This window comes from Hypanus sabinus, chromosome 13 (genome assembly GCF_030144855.1).
Source record: "Hypanus sabinus isolate sHypSab1 chromosome 13, sHypSab1.hap1, whole genome shotgun sequence".
Classification (NCBI taxonomy): Eukaryota; Metazoa; Chordata; class Chondrichthyes; order Myliobatiformes; family Dasyatidae; genus Hypanus; species Hypanus sabinus.
Window position 1 is genome coordinate 51,609,155 of NC_082718.1, and position 16,189 is coordinate 51,625,343.

The following is a 16,189-nucleotide window of genomic DNA, read 5'->3' on the forward strand; positions in this document are numbered from 1 at the left end:
TGTCGGCCAGTTCCATCTCAAGATCAGGTTGACTCACACCTGCCAATGCAGTCGTATTCAGTAGGGAAGGATCGATGCTTAAGGGAGTGACCGGGAAGGATAATGTGTTTTTTTCCTCTCTGAACTCACAGAAGCGTTTCCCAAACGATGTTTGCATTGCGATGATTGCAGAATGTAAATACTCCGAAATTATCATGTCGTGACCTTGTTTGAACTCTCTCAAATTGGGGAAGTGAGACAAAGTGCCTTTCTGTAAATCTCTGGCAAGCAACGTCAACTTGCGCTCGAATGCCAAAACATCCTCCAACATGTGCAGGGCTGTGCGTCCTTTCCCCTGAAGAGCTGTGTTCAGCATGTTCAGGTGCGCTGTCATGTCTACCATGAAGTGTAGCTTTTCCAGCCACTCTGGCTGTTCCAGCTCAGGAAAGGTGAGCCCTTTGCTGCCCAGGAAAGTTTTCACTTCTTCCAGACACGCGACAAAGCGTTTCAGCACCTTCCGTCTGGACAGCCAGCGATAAAAACACGTTGTAGCGGTGTCAGTAAACTGCAGTCAAAGATAGCTTTATTCGAACTAAACAGCCTTGCTTTTAAGCCTCCCTCAACCCAGCCCCCATGGACGCAGATGCTGCAAAAGACGCGTACTCACAAGCCCCCGTAGGCTATCTCCCTTAGCCGGAATGCTGGCTAATTGTGAGCCGTTTCGGATGTGCCAGCCACACTTAGATTGTACAAGATCACCATAATCTTCAAATTTAGAATTACATTTCAAAAGCTAACAAACTAACATAAAATACATTTTAATTAAATACTGACCAATTATTTCCCAAAGCCACAGGGAGCCGCAGCACAGAGGTGAAAGAGCCACAAATGGCTCGGGAGCCGCAGGTTGCCGACCCCCGACCTATCCTATGTTGATATTCGTTGAACTGTTGTGTTTTCAATGCCTGCATTAGTGAAACTTCACCTCATTTTGTTCTGTTAGCTTATTCCAACATGCTCTACAACCACAAAAGACAGTACTGCCTGGAATGAAAATGGAAGCTGTATCACTTTAGTTGACAACTTTGGAGCAAAAAAATAGAATTTGAGAGATTGAAACTCTTTTATCACGGGGTTTGTAGTTTAAGATAGTTTTACATGAAATATATAGCTCTGCTTTCTGTGTTAAGGCTTGGAGCTACCAATAATCAATTGATTCCCAGAATAAGACACTTGCTAAACTATTTTTATACTTTTGTTGATCATAACAAGCACCCATCTGATGACAACCATTTAAAGACTAGTTATAATACTTAACAGACGGCAACAAAACAATTATTAAACCTGAATAATTCATGATGAGTTCTGAACAACAATTTGTTTTCCTGAATGTGTATCTTAAATCTATGTTATGGTTAATTTGTTTTCGTTGTTACTTTCTGGATTCCTGACCTTTATTGCTTGAAGATTGGCAAGCATATCGTCAGCTGCTAAGATCCAGGGATCTAGAATTTCTATCTAACTGTTCCACAATTTTGACCTTTCAATGACTCTTTAAATCTACCTTGACACTTGGGGATTGGGGATTCAGGTCAGAGTTCACGGTACCTGAGATTACATTTGGTATTGTTGAGTAAGCCACGTCATTCACATGCCTGACACAGACATTCTTCTCCAAGCTCAGCTACAGAAATAAATTGCCAGGCAGACAGAGGAAAACAATGCAACGTGTTGTGCTCAAAGCTTTCTTGAAGAAGTGTAACGTATCCACTACCTCCAGGGAATGGCAGGCCCACATTTGCTCATACTGGAGAAGAGGTTTTGGGTTGGTATTGAGAACCTGAAGACCATAATTAGGGGCACAGAGGTCTTGTACGTTTAGTGAAAGAGATGCATCATCTCTTACTCTCCCTGGCAGGCATCTCCATCCTGCCTGAGGTTGCCACTTAGATCTCATTTGTCCACCTCAGAACCCACAGAACCAGAGTGAAGTTACGTAAATCTAAATCTGCTCAATATGCACAAAAGCTGCTGAAAAGTATATTTTTGTCAGTGTGCTTTTGGGCTGTGAGTGACACTGAACAGTATTTTAAGACTCTTAACATTTTACAGTTTACTACCTCTAACTGGTAACGTCACCTGTCCTCTCTGTGACGTTCCTGATAGGTGTGATGGAACCATGCACCACTCTACACTGGGAATTTGCATGGAGGTTATTGCAAAGCCATTGCATTGTCAAGTGTATGCACCAGTTTCAGCAATGCTCAGAACTCCACCCACCCATTTTTGCTGAAAAACTCCATCAGACATGCCGTTTGAGAAGGTAGGTAGCCCAGCAAGGACCCAGCTATGATCCTACCATTCCAAAAAAAGCCTTGGAAACCACTACACACTCAGTGCACAGGCTACAACTATAATGTGGAGAGCTGCGGAGAGCTAAGTTTGTTGTATCTAGATTGGTGTTTCCTTTATCTTCACTCCTGTCCTCTGCTCTGGCCTTATAAGTGATGAGTGCACATTACACCTCTCACAATACCAACTGGAGTGTTGTGGAAAGAGACTGACCAGGAACAATACATAACTCTTCGAAGTTCCTCACTTTTCACTGGTTTGTAACACAGTCCTTGTGAAAGCCCTTATGAGTTTTTCTGGATGATATCTACCAGCCATCATTTGCTGATGAAGTAAGAAATTGGTATGGCTCATATCAGCTTTTCTAACCTTTTAATGAGCAAAGATGTTTTCTCAATTCATAAATGGGAAATGACAGATTTAGACGTCTCCAAACTGCTCCTTTAAAATGATTCAGAATAAATGTTTTTTTTTGTATTAAATTAGACTTAGAATTTGTGGCACTGTTTGGCACCCACCAAACCACTGACCAATAATTCATTCTAATGATTTTCAGGATTTTAAAATATTTGACAATTAAATTTGTAAGAACAGAGATTAAATATGTTTCTCTTTTGTAAATCCTATAGAACTTACTTATAGAGAGAGAGGGAGAGAGATGGAGAGTGTGGTAAACTATGTATACCTGTCTGGACACGCCCCTCTGCTGACTGCTCCTGTGGCTCCTCCCACAGACCCCTGTATAAAGGCAATTGGAGGCACTGCTCCTCCCTCAGTCTCCAAGATGCCGTGCTCCGTTTTGCTGCTAATAAAAGCCTATTGTTTGCCTCCCGTCTCCGAGAGTTATTGATGGAGCATCAGAGAGAGAGAGAGAGCCTAAGCTATTCCTTTTGACCATTGTTGGTCAATGTCCCTGTAAAGCTTTCATATCTATGTACTTGGCCAGGTGCCGTTTAAATGTTGTTAATGTAGCCTGCTTCAACTATTTCTTCTGGCAGCACAATACATGTACCAACTGTCCAGTGTCTATAATGGTTGCCTCTCGTTTTCCTCATAAATCTTTCCCCTCTCACCCCAAGAACTATGCCTTCTGATTCTTTATCCCCTCCCCAACCCCAAGAAACACATTGCATGCATTCACCTGATCTATTCCCCTCGTGATTTTATACATCTCAGTAATATCCACTGCGATGCCACCTTTTGGGAAACATGAATGAATTATATATTTTCAATAAAGAAAACAGGTGGTGAATTTGGTTAAGTTTGTGCTTTTCCGCCCGAAATGAAACCCCGGTGTGATAATGCAATTCCATTGAAATCTATTGCTAACTTAAAATTATCTTGAGTGAAGATAAGCCACTGTAACTAGTAAAATTGTGTTTGACTCACTGGAATATAATTCTGAATTATGAGGCTGTAACATGTGAAACAGCTGACAGTTACTGAATTGGGGGGTGAGGGGGTGGTGTATAGACAGAGTTTGCTCAGGCTAGCAGTGGGTGGTTGGAAGCATGAATCTTGCTGTTAAACTAAAGGGGGGACACAGTTTATGATTAGTGGAGGTGCACTGAAAAGCAAGACTTCTCACAGGGCATCCCAGTTAGGGACAGTGTCCTCTACTGAACTGTTCGCATATTGTTTCATGAGGAGCTTGTGAGTGTGGCTCACATTATAGAGCGATAGAGGGAGAGTAAAGGGTATTTTCAAGTCATCTGTTACATTATGATTACTCCGAGTTTAGAAAATATATTTCACCATAGTCTGTTGTTCTGTTGTTATGTACTGAAAAGCCTAGTCAGGGCTTGTGTACAACCAGTGGTAATTCAATTACTGGCCCATTGTAAACGTGGATAGACAGCAGAGGATACCAGTCCTATAGTTCAGTTACCAGTTTCATGAAAGTGATCATTCAGACACTGAACAAGATGTGCATTGCTGTGTTAAAGCACATTACTTGCTCAATGCACACTGTAAGTCATGGCTGAGTGCTCTCACTGCATCGTCAACACAGTGTCTGTGAAGCTGAAAATGAAACACAATTGATAATGTTTGATAATAATTATTATATCTCTAGGCTCCCAGCAACAGCAAAATGCTAAAATCCTCCTTCCTCTCAATTTTACATTGCATCATATGGGTACTATTTCATATTGTGGATTAATTGTAGGATCGCCTCACTGTACTTTAATCGTCACTGTTCTCGTGTTATCCATGAGCTTCCAATGTGCACAAACCTAGAAATTCTGGAAACAAATGGTCAGGCGTACACTAAATGCAGTCCCTTTCTAGACTGAATTGTCAAAGTTGCTGATCTTAGATCAATTTTACTCTGGAAAATAGCTGTCAGATCAGAAAGTAATGAACCTGATAAATGAAGAACTCACACACTTTTCGGAATCTTATGAAAATTTTCTAGATAGCAGGATAATATTGACTGAATACCTTAACTTTTACACTCAGTGGCCACTGTATTAGGTTAATGCAAATATCTAATCAGCTAACCCCACGGCAGCAATGCAATGCATAAAAGCATGCAAACATGGTCAAAAGGTTCAGTTGTTGTTCCGACCAGACATCAGAACGGGGAAGAAATGTGATCTAAATGATTTTGACCCTGGAATGATTGTTGGTGCCAGATGGAGTGGTTTGAGTATCTCAGAAACTGCTGATCGCCTGGGATTTTCATGCATGATGGTCTCTAGAATTTACAGAGAATGGTGTGAAAAGCAAAAATAAAAATATCCAGTGAGCAGCAGCTTTAGGGGTGAAAAGGCCTTGTTAATGAGCAAGTTAAGAGGAGAATTGCCAGACTTGTTCAAGCAGACAGGAAGGTGACAGTAACTCAAATTACCACAGTGGTGTGTAGAAGAGCATCTCTGAATGTACAACACATTGAACTTTGAAGTGGATGGGCTACAGCTGCAGAAGACCGTGAACATACTCTCAGTGGCCATTTTTTTAAGTACAGGAGGTACCTACTAAAATGGCTATTGGGTGTATATTGTGCAGGAAATCCATTCCATCTAAAAGTGGATGTGAAATAATTCAATTGAAAAGCAACAAAAGCAGCGACCTCGTGTACAGTATTTATATCATGGTGATTGCACACACTGCATATATCCAATTACAACTCCCCAAAGACTCCAGTTTCAGTCACAACAGATTATCTCTTCATGTAAGCATTAATGCAAAATCTTACAATACTAATTGTGGCAGTTGAAGGGTGACTGAATAAAACCCATTGGTTCTAAGAGGCATATTGGCAAAGTCAGCTTTCTCAAACAAAGGAAAAACTTGAATTTGTGCGACTCCTTTCAAGATCTCTAGAGATCCAAAGCATTTGCAATCAGTGAAATGCACCTGAAGTGTAGTCACCGGTGTTGTAATGTAGGAAACTTGGCAGTCAATGTATGCGTATCAATAATTCAACTTCAGGTACGAACAAGCTATTTAATAAATTGAACCTTGGAAATATTTCATTAATTTATCTGTATTATGTGCCATATTTGTTAAAAGCGGAGTATTATTAAACATTGATTGCCTGATTTATTAATTGTATATGCTCTAGTTGGCAGATATAGTCTGGGGAATAATATGGAATGGACTATTTGAATGTTATAAATTTTAAGGTAATCAGATAACACTATTTTGCCACACAAATGTATAACAAAAGAGAAGGCTGCTCCTTAATGTTTTTTTATGGCACATGTGGTCTGAACAAACAAAGGGAACAATTCTTTAAAAAAAGCTCAAAAATATTGCATTGATATTATCAAAGGATGTACTTGGGAGAAGAAGTTTATTTGAAATAGTGATCCACAAAATAAATCTTTTCCAAGGACATACAGTAAAGGGAAATTAAATGCATAATATCTCGTTATCAAATCTAATGTGTAGCAGCAATTCTATCACCTGCCAGACCTTAGTGGCATCCTGAGGACTTTGCAAAATTTCCTTTGTAGGATGGACTACAAGAAAAAATGCCCATGCACTAAGTGGTTACCTTGGTTCCATTGTCCTTATTTTCAAAGTCTCACTTTGAACACAAGTCCCATTCGAAGTACAGCTTTCTATCCTCTTTTTCAGCAGCAAGAACAAATCATCTATGATCCAACCAGAAGAGCATTAACGAACAAACTACTAAGTGGAAAAGTCAAACTTCAAACTAAGAGAGATGTATACAATAAGACTTATTCTGTGAGGAAAATGTTGGTGAAGCCTTCTAGAATTGTGTTGTGGGCCTCATAGAGTATAGCTAGGGTATACTGAGGGAACAGGGTAGAAGGAAGCTTTCAAGCAGATAAGGACCTAGTTAGTATTTGTCATTGTTAGTGACTACATTGGTTAATTAACCAGCTGGTATATATTGAGGATGTGGAAAGAAACTAGAGAAGCCCGGGGAAGGACAAGTCATCATGTGGCAAACGCAAAACCCCTGAACAGGCAGCTCCAGAGATCAGAACTGAACCTGTTTTTTTGTGAGGCAGCAGCTCTACCTGCTGCACCACCGTGCCACACATTGGTCGGTGCAGTAATGAAGTACTGACTAATTATCATGTTAGTTATGGGTTTCTCATCTACTCAGTACAGTAATATTCCCAACCATCCCCTGTTCTCTTCTTTCCTCCCTCACAGAAAAGAGCACAATAAACCACAGAGAGAATTAGCAGTAATCTTCTTGCCAATGGGCAACTTACAATTAATGAGGAATAAGCCTTGGGTGTAATATTAGGTATGAAAGGATGGGTGTCACACAGCTATCAGGTGTCTCAACCAGAAATCTCGCATACAACCCACACTAGTCTGGATTAGAAGTTAGCAGTGGGTGATAAAGGTAACCCTAAAGATTAGCTTCAGTTGTCGCACGTACATTGAAACATACAGTGAAATGGATTGTTTGCGTCAATGATCAACACAGTCTGAGGATGTACTGAGGGCAGCCCACAATTGTCATATGCTTACGGCACCAACTAACATGCCCACAAGTTACTAACCCATGCATCTTTGGAATGTGGGAGGTAACACACACTGTCACTTGAAGTAAATGAAGTACTTTTTATCTCCAAAGCTCTATATCACATGGCCGGGTGCTCTGGTTTCCTGTAGTTTAGATGGGGTGATGGAAGTGCCTTCTCTGAGATCATGCCATTTCTGCTTTAGTTGGATTGCTAGGCTGTTACACCATTTTTATGGAGCACAAGGAGACAAGAGCAGCTGGTGGAGACAGTAAGCTCCATCTGGGATTATACATCATATGAAATGCTGCACTTCAGAATCCCTCCAGCAACAACATACTTCAGAACTAACTGCAGAGAATGTGTGAGGTGCCAGCAGGTCTCAAGATTAGAGGGCCTGGTGTCACAGGTCTTTGCAATGACTCCTTGCCAATGGGAAAAGTGACCAGCATCAAGAAACATCAAATAAGCACTGTCATACAGAGCCTTACAGAAGCCTTATAGATTCTGAAGTTTTCTTTGAAGTTCATGGCTAATGTTCAGCTCTAAAATTAGTATTCCACTAATCTAAAACAGATAATTAATTCCAAGGAAGTGGGACAGTCATGAGAGGGATGATGGTGCGTTGGACATGGAATAAGGATGCTTGTCAATGGCATCCCTTTTCTCACCCAGTCCTTCAGGCACCATGACCGTCCCCAGACAAAACAGACCAGTTCTGCACAGCACAGGCAGTTTATAATTTAGAGGGGCCTTTGTGAATATCATCCACTTGGAGACATCCTCTAGTTATGCTTGGGTCTTTCTTCAAGGTTTCGAACTGAAACATTAACAATTCCTTTCCTCCCACAGATACTGCTTGATCTGCTAAGATCCTCCAGCAGTTTTTCCTTGCTGCTAATTAAGCAACAGCCTTCTGTGTGAATGCATGTATAGTTTGGCCTGTGGTTTAAAAGCTTTCTGTTATCTTGCTGCACCAGGTCCAGGTCTGAACAAGAGAAATGTGATTTGCTGTTCAGCTGTAGAAAGGTGTTTTCTATTAATGAGCTGAACGTGACAAACAGAACACTGTATTTATTTTCCTACTTTTGCAAGAGTGCTCATCGATTCATTCTGCCTATTTGCAGCTGCCCAGTCATGGGTGGGTGACACATCATCTCCTTCCCCGATAGTTAGCACATCCAGTATTCCCAAATCTTATTTGCTGCTTGATGCACAAACAATTTTAAGGAGGTCAAAGGATCAAAGGATTTTGGATAGAAAGTTCTTCAGGTCCATTCTGCTTTGGTTCTGTCAAAATCTTAGAATAAGAGATGGTGATGAGGAGGTGAACAGGATTGAGGTAGATTAGCTAGATTAGAATGACGTCATGACAACAACCTTACACTCAACATCAGCAAGACCTATAAATTGATGGTGGACTTCAGGAAGGGGAAGTTGATGGAAAATACACCAGTCGAACAGCAGTGGAAAGGGAGAGATTTTAAGTTCTTGTGTGTCAAAATTTCTGAGAGCTATTCTGGGTCCAACATATTCATGCAATTATAAAGACAGCATATCAGCAGCTATATTTCCTTAGAGGTTTGAAGAGATTTGGTATGTTACTAAGGACTCTAGCAAATGTCTACAGATGTACCATGGAGAAAATTCTAACTGGATGCATCGCAACTGATACAGAGAGGCTACTGAACAGGATTGGAAAAAGCTGCAGAGGGTTGTAAACTCATCCAGCTCCATCATGGGCACTAGCCTCCCCACCATCAATGACATCCTCAAAAGACAGTGCCTCAAAAAGGTGGCACCCATCAATGAGGAAACCTGCCACCCCAGGACATGCCCTCTTTTCATCAATACCATCAGAGAGGAGGAACAGGTGCATGAAGACACACACTCAATGGTTTAGGAACAAGTTCATCTCCTCCATGCTCTCTTTTTTTGCACTGTACATATACACAAAACTAAATAAAGTCTCGAAATTATAGCTAGCAATCTAGAAACTGAACTTTTCATGCAACATTTTCTTTGCTTGTGAATTTAACATAGGCCTGATCAGTGGCAACTTCAGCTCATTTTGACATTCAGACCATATAAAATTTCTCCCGGTTTCATTATACTGTAAGTTCATTTCCCTTTGAAATGATACCAAAGGATAGTTACACAAAATAATTACAAATGATGTAATTATTTAAGGAGCACGGTGAGCACAAGAATGATGGGATCCTGGGTGAATTGAATGCAGAGTGTGTGGATTGAATTTGAATAGTGTGGGCTTTAAGGTTGGGTGATTATCATGAAAATGTGATTGATTATGGAGAATTTTCACAGAATTTGACCACCTTGAAGGTTTTCCTTGTTGCTAATTATCTCCCTGCTCACCTTCCACAAGAAAAATTAAAAATTGCGCTATCCATCAGGACTCAATCTGGAAAAGGCCTGAGGAGACGGAGAGCCTTTGTAGTTGCACATTTACATTCTTAACTTCTCCATATGTTTCTCGCTTGAGAAATTAACAGTAAGAGGAACACCTTTCAAAGAGAAAAACAATATATAGACTGCGCTTATAATTGCCGAGGCTGCATACCTTTGTTACCTAGGGGAACCCTGTACACCACAGGAAGTCACTGAGCATTCACTACCAGTAGCATTGCCAGCTTCACAGCCAACAAACTGGCCTCTGTGACTAGAATATGTCTATTCCGCACTTTATTATTAATTCCACTTGCAAAGACAAGCTCCCAAAGTAACAAGAGAAGGGAGAATTCAAACAACAGAATTTTACAATGATTATGGGCATACTCGTCGCAGGCAATAATTGTTCAGGTGACAACTTAAATATCAAAATTTCAATAATAATTCAAAAACTCATTAATTGACCTCATGCCTTAAAAAAACCCACCAATAATCTTCACACTTTTCATTAATGAGCTATCAGAAAAGCAGAAAGCTATCACACATCATTACAGTGATAGGAAGTTAAAAGAGAGGGCAAACCAAACATATTTTACATTGGAATGAATGATAGTAGAATATTAGGTCCCTGCTGCATTTTGGAAAGTAAACCAATGTCAGATATTGTCCTTGGAAATATCTAATGGTTTACACAGTGATAGACAGAACTTACATTGTTCTGTAATAGCAATATTTAAGCCTATTGCTAGAAGTTGTTCAGGCTGGTTTATTGTAGGGAATTGAACAACCATTTATTTTATGATTGCTGAGTCCTTGGCCATGTCTCTATGAAGCAGTGACCTGGCAAAAGACAATTCGAGCTTAGATTCAAGGGACCAGTCAATTCAAGTTATCAGATCTATTAATTTTATTAGCATGAAGCTTCCACTTTGGTGTCTTATTTGCATTGCTTATTTCAACAAGCAGATAAATCAATATGCAGCAGAAGTGAAGGCTGTGATTTATCAGTAGCTTATAAACAGTAGGTCAATAGCCTCAATTGTTCTTTCGAAGCACAAAGCAGTGGTAATTTTGGAATGTGTGTTTATTTCTATAAATTATTATAATTTTCAAGTTGAGTACTGTGTTTATAAGAAAAAAGTATTATAACTGCTTAACTCACATACAATTCTTTAGCTATGGTCACAGCAGCATTTGCTGGTAAACTGAAATGGGCTTTAGCTTCCTGTCTAATCTGAAAGGTGATACCCCCAACTGGAAGTTAGCTAGCTCCATCCAAGTTGCTGGAATTAGCCCTGAACCCACAACGTTCTGACTCAAACATATTTGCTTCTGGCTGTGGTTAAAATATTTCACTGATGCATTACCGGAAACAGCCTACCCACCACCCAGGATGTATTTACAAAACTGTGCTGGAGAAAAGGCCAGCAATAACATGAAGGATCCCACCCACCCTGCTTATGGACTGTTTGCCCCGCTCCCATCAGGGAAGAGGCTGCGCAGCATTCACTAGACTCAAGACCAGTTACTCTCAGTTACGTCAGGCTGATCAACACCGCCACCCAGAGCCCACCCCAAAACCCTCCACTCCCACTCTGTACATATCAAGTACTCCTCTCCATAGTCCCTCAACACCTTTCTATCCCACATGCACTGCCACTCTACAATTACACTCCAGTCCTTATACCTGCACCGACACAATCATTGTCCTTCTATGTTTCCATCTGCCCTGTTGCTGCCTAGAAGAGTTCATCTTGCCAAAGGTCGCTTGTCACTATCATTTCCTGTCAGAGTCACCTTACGTTCAGATACTCCTGCACCTAGTGTCACTTAGGTACACACTCAACAGCATTGTACTTTATAGAATTGCTTTTATATATTTTTTATGCTTATTGTGTTTTTTATGCTGCATTAGGTCTGGAATAACAATTAATTAATTCCCTTTTACACACACATACAGAAGATTGACAAACAATCTTGAATCTCGAATTTTGAAAAATGGGGAGGCTACCTCATAGTTCTGGTGATCCCCAGTTTCAACACTCATTTTTGGTGCTGTCTTTGTGGAGTTTGCACATGCTCAGTGCGACCACATGGGTTCCATCAAGGTGCTTCCTCTCAGAACCCAAAGACTGGTGAATTGGTAGTTAAATGGCTCCTTGCCAACTGCACCTTGTGTGCGGGTGAGTGGTGGAATCTGAGGAGAGTTGATGGGAATGTGGGAAGAATAAAGAGGGGTTTGTTTAAGATCATTGTTAATGTGTGCTTGTGGTTAGTGAAGTTGATGGCGAGTTTCATCATCAGCATCTGTTTTAGCCAAGAGCTGCCTGCGAAGATATGGGAAGGCCAGTGTTTTGATTGTGGAAGGCAACGGAGGCAGGGTGGTAGAAGACTCTTGTCTTGTGAGTGCTGAGTGCAAAGCCCACCCTCTTGTATTCATCAGTGAAAGCACCACCGACACTGACTTGAAGACTGATCTCCTGAGCATGTATAAAGGTAACTGACAACTGTAGACAGTAACTGTGGCCATTGAGGTTTGGGTGAGTGTAGTTCAGTGGTACTGCCTACTGCTGCTTATACACATGCCAGTTCTACTCCTGGATTTAAAAATGCCCCCAGTGGCCGCTTTATCACTTTATCAGGTACACCTCAACACCTGCTCATTAATGCAAATATCTAATCAGCCAATCATGTGGCAGCAACTCAATGAATGCACATGTGGTCAAGAGCTTTAGTTGTTGTTCAGAACAAACATCAGAATGGGGAAGAAATGTGATCTCAGTGACTTTGGCTGTGGAATGATTGTTGGTTTGAGTATCTCAAAAACTGATCTGCGATTTTCACACACAGCAGCCTCCAGAGTTTTCAGAGTTTGGGGCAAAAAACAAAAAAAAAAAACACCCAGTGACCAGCAGTTCTGTTGGTGTTGATGAGAGGGCGTACAGGAGTGAGATATGCCAACTAGTGGAATGGTGCCACAGCAACAACCTGGCACTGAACGTCAGAAAGACCAAAGAGCTGATTGTGGACTTCAGGAAGGGCAAGACGAAGGAGCACATACCAATCCTCATAGAGCGATCAGAAGTGGAGAGTGAGCAGCTTCAAGTTTATGGGTGTCAAGATCTCTGAGGACCTAACCTGGTCCCAACATATTGATGTAGTCATAAAGAAGGCAAGACAGCGGCTATACTTTATTAGGAGTTTGAAACAATTTGGCATGTCAACAAATACACTCAAAAACTTCTATAATTGTACCATGGAGAGCATTCTGACAGGCTGCATACCAGTCTGGTATGGAGGGGCTACAGCACAGGACCAAAAGATGCTTCAGAAGGTTGTAAATCTAGTCAGCTCCATCTTGGGCACTAGCCTACAAAGTATCCAGGACATCTTTAGGAACCGGTGTCTCAGAAAGGCAGCGTCCATTATTAAAGACCTCCAGCACCCAGGGCATGCCCTTTTCTCACTGTTACCATCAGGTAGGAGTGATAGAAGCCTGAAGACACACACTCAGTGATTCAGGGACAGCTTCTTCCCCTCTGCCATCCAATTCCTAAATGGACATTGAAGCTTTGAACACTTCCTCATATTCTTTTTAATATACAGTATTTCTGTTTTGTGCATTTTTAAATAATCTATTCAATATACATAATTGATTTACTTGTTTATTTATTATTATGTTTTATTTTATTTATTATTACTTTTTTTCTCTCTCTCTGCTAGATTATGTATTACATTGAACTGCTGCTGCTAAGTTAACAAATTTCACGCCACATGCCGGTGATAATAAACCTGATTCTGGTTCTGATTTTGATTCTGAAAGCGCCACTGTTAATGAGGGAGGTCAGAGGAGAATGGCCAGACTAGTTCAAACTGACAGGAAGGCGACAGTAACTTAAATAACCACTCATTACAGCAGTTGTGCACAGAAGCATTTCTCTGAATGCACAGCACACTGAACGTTCAAGTCGATGGGCTATAGCAGAAGACCATGAACGTACCTCCTATACCTAATAAAGTAGCCACCAAGTTTTATCATATGTAAATAGAAGAAAAATATGTATAGAAGCACTATGTTCTTTAAAAAAATAATGATGAGCAGAATGAAAGGCAGCTTCCACTTTCTGGTTGTGTGATTTTGATGCCTGACAAGCTTATGGCACTAGTCTCATTGTAAGCAAGGTTAAATTTTCCTTGTACCTTCACCATTGTTCCATTTAAAGTGTAGATTTTAAAAGCTTTGAATAAAAGGTGAGGAACAGAGTGATAGTTACTGCTCCAATAATGATACCCATGCCATAAATGGAAGCTAACCTTAGTTCAAAGCTTGCAATTTAATAGTCTGGCTAATAGAGGGCTTGCCTGGGGGCTACCAGGCTTTTATAGATTTTTACCACCACTGGTATTCAGTACATAGTGTATATGTACACAGAGTTATTCGTCTTTTAGATCTGAATGGAAAATGTGCAGAAATGATTTAAAGGTTATAACTACTAGCTTGTTTATTCTGCCACACACTTGTACTTTAATCCATTTTTCAACAATGGGTGAGATCAGGTCACTCCAGAGAAATGTGAATATTGTCACAGGAGTGGCTGACTGTACAGTAATCTGGTTGATTTTTCAATCATTCCCACTATTTATAATTATGGAAGAGTGAGTCTAGCAGTTGTGTTGCCGAAATCATAATATCAGAGCACTGTACTCAGCCAAGTTTGCCATTGTCTTCTGGGCTTGTATTGGTCAGTAGGAGGTAAAGGTCCATCCACAGAGCTGGGGATTTGGCGATGACGTTGGAGTTCAATAGAAAAGATTGGTCAAGGATGAGGGAATGTAGATTAAAGGTGGCTTTAAAAACAAGAGAACTGACTTTTTAAAAGATATATAATGTGTGTGTCCTATGTAATACTCGGTGTAGGGAGTCATTGTTACTTTAGAGCTGTAATGTTTTAAAGAAATGTAACATATTATACCATACTATATGCTCTCTGTATGCTGCCGCAAATGCAGGACCCACATGAGATGTCCACGTGTCAGAGAATATAGAAGGGCTTGACCTAAAAGTAGATCAGTGGAGATGATTTAGCAGCAAGCGATAACTTTACAAATAAACTGCTAAATTACAAGCCACGCGGGGACATAAAACGAGAGAAGAGATACTCAACATGACAAGGCAACAAGGTACCTGAAGGCTAGGAGTAACTGGTTAAGGCTAGCTGGTTCAATTTGTGAATAAAGGACTGTGGGTGAGAGCTGGGTTTAAATAGGCTGCAGGTAACTCCTGTTAGCTGGTTGGAGAGTGAGAGGTGTCTGCCTGTCCAGGTCTGAATGGAAACCCCCTCCCCAACCCCATGGCTGGCACCCAATGACTTAAGACGATTGAATGGGCACGTGGAACTCCTTGATGAGCAATAGATCCAAGATGAATCTAGATGGCACCCAAGACCTTGAACCTACAGTACAGTTGGTTTTCTAGAAGAAGATGAGGATGTTGTTAAGGTAGACAAACACATACCTATGTAGCATGTCTCTGGGGATCTTGTGAATAAAGACTTGGAAAACGATTGAACTGTTGAAAAACCTGAAAGGCATCACCAAATATTTGTAGCAGCCTCTGGGTGTTATAAACGCCACCTGCTATTCATCTCCCGATGGATCCAGTACCAGAGGGCATGGATTGAGAATAAGAGGTCAGTTATTTAAAACAGAGTTGAGGAAGAGCTTTTTCTCCCAGAGAGTTGTGGAGGTGTGGAATGCACTGCCTCGGAAGACGGTGGAGGCCAATTCTCTGGATGCTTTCAAGAAGGAGCTGGATAGATATCTGATGGATAGGGGAATCAAGGGATATGGGGACAAGGCAGGGACTGGGTATTGATAGTGAATGATCAGCCATGATCTCAGAATGGCGGTGCAGACTCGAGGGGCCGAATGGTCTACTTCTGCACCTATTGTCTATTGTCTATTGTCTATATTGTACGCATTCCATAAATCCAGTTTGATGAACATCCAGGCCCCACAGAGTGTTTCAAATACACTGTCAATCAAGGGGAGAAGGCAATGGTTCTTAATGGTAGTTTTGTTTAGTCCACAATAGCGGACTCCCCCATCCTTCTTCCTGACATAGTAAAATCCTGCACTGGCTGAGGATGGGGATGATCAAATGAAGACATGCTCTAGTTAGAGAGAGTGCAGAGACAATTTACTAGAACGTTACTTGGGTTTCAGCACCTAAGTTACAGAGAAAGGTTGAACAAGTTAGGTCTTTATTCTTTGGAGCGTAGAAGGTTGAGGGGGGACCTGATAGAAGTATTTAAAATTATGAGGGGGATAGATAGAGTTGACGTGGATAGGCTTTTTCCATTGAGAGTAGGGGAGGTTCAAACAAGAGGACATGAGTTGAGAGTTAAGGGGCAAAAGTTTAGGGGGAACACGAGGGAGAACTTCTTTACTCAGGGAGGTAGCTGTGTGGAACGAGCTTCCAGTAGGAGTAGTAG

The 16,189-nt window shown here is 41.0% G+C and overlaps 1 pseudogene; it reads left to right on the plus strand.

Annotated features, from left to right (window-relative positions):
• Positions 1–2,287: 2,287 nt before the first annotated feature.
• Positions 2,288–16,189, plus strand: part of LOC132403366 (nuclear transport factor 2-like) — a 61,312-nt pseudogene continuing 47,410 nt past the window's right edge.